Source organism: Rissa tridactyla, chromosome 19 (genome assembly GCF_028500815.1).
Source record: "Rissa tridactyla isolate bRisTri1 chromosome 19, bRisTri1.patW.cur.20221130, whole genome shotgun sequence".
In the NCBI taxonomy this organism is placed as follows: Eukaryota; Metazoa; Chordata; class Aves; order Charadriiformes; family Laridae; genus Rissa; species Rissa tridactyla.
Genome location: NC_071484.1, coordinates 1266470 through 1270493, shown reverse-complemented (window position 1 = coordinate 1270493; position 4024 = coordinate 1266470). Strand labels below are relative to the sequence as shown.

The window sequence follows — 4024 nt, the reverse complement described above, 5'->3', positions numbered from 1 at the left end:
TTAGCAGGGGGGGCATCTGCTGCCACAGTAGCGGCTGGAAATGCAGGAAAGGTCACAGCAGCTAGAGTTGATGGGCACTCCATCACAGCTGAGGATGCTGCCAACAGCAGCAGAGGTGGAGGATCCCACAACGGTGTTCTGTGGGAAGGAGCTGAGGATGGGGCCAGGCAGGGTGACCACCACGGGGGAGGGCTCAATGACGACGGTGGAGTTCTGGCACTGCCTGACACAGGGCTCATTGCAGCTGTTGGCCAGTGGTGTCGGGCCACAGGGCCGGCAGGGTTGGCAGGGCTGGCACTGGTCGTAGCAGGACATGTCTTGGGTTCAGAGGTGCACCTGGGAGAGAAGGCAGGGAGGAAGCAAAACAAGGGGATGAGTGAGAAGCAGCCCGTCACAGCACCATGAGGGAGACAAAGAACATGTAGAGCTGGGAGACAGAGGCTGTGCCAAGAATGTGAGGACTTCTTGGCCTCGTTCTGACAGGGCCCAAAAAAAGCCACCAGCTCCTATGCAGCTACTGCCTGGCCCCTGAGTCCAGAAGGCACCTCAGCACACTCCCAGCCTCCCTCCATATCTAACCTTCTCCCTGCTTCCCCCTCCCATGACAAGCAGCCCCATGAGCTGGCAGAGAGCAAAGCCAATCTCAGCTGAGAGGTCAGCTGAAGTCAGAGAAAGCAGAGAAGAAGGGGCTTCAAACTAACCTGACTCCCAAGGAGAAGGAGGCAAGAGAAGTGGATGAGAGAGTGAGGAGCTGGGCTGGCTTTTATCATGCACCTTAACTGCCCCAGGCTGCCAGAGGCATCCCTTGCAGAGGTGATTCTTTGCTGACAAGCTCATCTTGAATGCAAAACATCCCAACCGATGTTACAGGCTGTGTTTTGACTTCCTGAATTGCTGTCTTTCCATTTCCTGCTTTATGCCAGCACATTCCCCAGTGGAGGCATCTTTTACATGACAGGATGAGAGCCCCAAGCATTTCCGGTGCAATACACGTTGGCGTGGGCAGACGACTCACCTCACATGCTGGAAGAGTCCATGAAAGGTCACTCAAGACACACTAAACAGATGCTTTGACAACACACACACACACACATATTCACAAACTAATCTAAACCTCCAGGCATCTAGAGTGAATTGAGGAGACTCAAGACACCCAATGAGAGGCTGCCTACACTGTCCAGGGCACAGGGCATGGACCTGACAGAGTCATCTTCTGCAAATCCTGTTTGAAAGAGTTCATTGTAGCTGAGGGAAGACTGATGTGCACTCAGGGAGAGCCAGAGATGCAGCTGAGGAGAGTAACATACCCAGCTTGATTCCATTCACCCACACAAAAGCCCTTTCCCTGCTACCCATCTGCGCCTGAGTACCAGGGACATGGATATGGGGTTTAGCCATGGGATAGAGGTGTTTGTAGGTTCTGGTGGAAGATCCTGTGGGTTCACTTCTGACCGTATGATGAAGCAAGCCATGTGCAGGTGACCAGGTAGGCAGGCCCTGCTGTGAGCTTAGTTCAGAGATCAGAGGCAACCATTGGTCATTTGCAGGATCGGTGTCTCCAGGAAGATGATTCATTCCATTTCCTGTGGACGTCTGCTTAGGATGGGACAAGTCCCCTGTGTGAGCTGATGTCTCTCCACTGACTGTGGGAAGAGTCTGTAGAGTCTGTTGGAGTGGGTCCAAAGAAAGGCTCCAGAAATGTTCCAAGGGTTGGAACACCTCTCCTGTGGAGAAAGGCTGAGGGAGGTGGGGTTGTTTAGCCTGGAGAGGAGGAGGCTTTGGGCAGACCTTCTTGTGGTTTTGCAATTTTTGAAGGTGGCTTATAAGAAAGAAGGAGAAAGACATTTTACCAGGACCTGTAGTGAAAGGACAAAGGTCAATGGCTTAAAACTGAAAGAGGGTAGATTTAGATTCCAATATAAGGAAGAAATTATTGTATGATGAGGGTGGTGACACACTAGAAGAGTTTGGCCAGAGATGTTATGGAAGCCCTATCATTGGAACTTAGGTTCAAGGTCAGGTTGGATGGGGCTCTGAGCAACCTGATCTAGTGAGAGATGCCACTGGCCATGGCAGGGGGTTGGACTAGATGGTCTTTCAAGGTGTCTTCCCATGTGTGCAAATGCATACATGAGCACAGCAAGAGGAACATGTATGTGAGCATGAACATGCCCACACACCGCTGAGAACTAGGGCACCCAATGCCAGCTCTCAGCCTCTTGGGATGACTCTAGGCAAGTCCTTCAGGTGCCACAGTCAAGGCAATGAATCAGGCAGCAACAGCTTTAATGAGCTCAAGAGCTTGACGCTGGTTCAGTCAATTCTTTTCTCGCCAGAAAAGAGAGAGAAAGCACAGTGGAGTCGAAGTTGCCATGACCTTTCCAGATATTGAGCTTTTCCATGCCCCAGCTCTGTGGGTCAGGCACAACATAAAATCTAGAGAACATCCATATTGCTGCAACTACAAAGAATCTCCACATTACAACGGAAAAAACAGATCATCCCAGATGTCCTAAGTGATCTCTTTAAGGGCGATGTTGGGGTGTGGGACTTGCCCCAGCACTATAAAGGGTACAGTGCCTCAGTGGTGAGCCTGGGACAAGCCCGACTCCCCACACGCTGCAAAAACTGAGGCTGGAGCACCAGAAATGACATGGACTGATCCCACTAAGAAAGTCACTCAGCATCTTCAAAGCATTCCTTAAAATGCTATTTACTAGCGCTAAGACTAGAAAGAGAGGATAGGAGGGATTGAAGGAGCTGGGACTGTTTAGTTTGAGGAAGAGGAGGCTGAGGGGAGACCTCATCGCTCTCTACAACTACTTGAAAGGACATTGTCGAGAGGTTGCTGCTGGTCTCTTCTCACAGGTAATTAGCGATAGAACAAGAGGGAATGGCTTCAAGCTGCAACAGGGTAGGTTTAGACTGGACATTAGGAAAAAAATTCTTCAGAGAAAGAGTGGTCAGACACTGGAATAGGCTGCCCAGGGAGGTGGTGGAATCACCATCCCTGAATGTGTTTAAGAGTCGTTTAGATGTGGTGTTAGGGCATATGGTGTAGGGGAGAACTTTGTAGAGTGGGGTTGATGGTTGGACTCGATGATCCCAAGGGTCTTTTCCAACCTAAATGATTCTATGATTCTATAGATAACCTTATATCCCGTCAGAGGGTGGGAACTCAGAGCTGCTCTATATCAGCCGCTCTCAGAGAAAGAAAGAATCACAGAATGGCTGAGGTTGGAAGGGACTCCTGGAGGTCATCTTGTCCACCCTCCCTGCACAAGCAGAACCACCAAGAGCCAGTTGCCCAGGACCGTGTCCAGGTAGTTTTTGAACATCTCTAAAGAGGGAGACTCAGTAAACTCCTTGGAATACCTATGCCAGTGCCCAGTCACTCCCACAGCACAGTACAATGTGCTGCCCCCTCTCCAGGGCACAGGTCACTGGACTGATCCCATCCACAGAGGATTACCCAGTTTTGGTCAGTCGAGTATTAGAGCATTGTCTTCAAAGGAAACAGTTCTATTCATCAGTTCTACCATCAAACACCACAACCCTGCCAGCTGTTTATTGGATGCGAACAAATACAAGCAGCTTTCCCATCCCTGTTTCTTAGGGTGCAAATCAAGAGGTTGCGCAGAGGAGTAAGAATCGTGTAAAGAACAGCTGCTGTTCTGTCCGGTGACCATTTGGAGGTCACTTCCCATGATGGTGAAGACACATGGGCCCTAGCAACAGACCACAGCAGCGAAATGGGAAGCACAGGTTGAGGCAGCTCTGGGCCTGCCTTCTGCACAGCAGAGTCACAGGGTGGTTCTTGCTCTGCACCTGTAGGAAGTGAGAATGAAGATGGGAGGTTCTCATCACCAATACTGAAGGTAATCACGGCCTTGTTGGCACAAGTGCCAGCACAAGCCATGTCCAGGGCAGCTTGTGAATCAGCTAAGAAGTGGAGGATGTGCTTGGGCCTGCAGGAAGCCAAATGGGAGGTGAGTATTGCATGCAGAGAAGGAGGCAGGGAACC

At 50.6% G+C, this 4024-nt stretch overlaps 1 pseudogene; it reads right to left on the bottom strand.

Moving 5' to 3' along the window:
* On the bottom strand, nucleotides 1-782 carry LOC128919351 (feather keratin Cos1-1/Cos1-3/Cos2-1-like; annotated as a pseudogene).
* Between the last annotated feature and the right edge of the window lie 3242 nt (nucleotides 783-4024).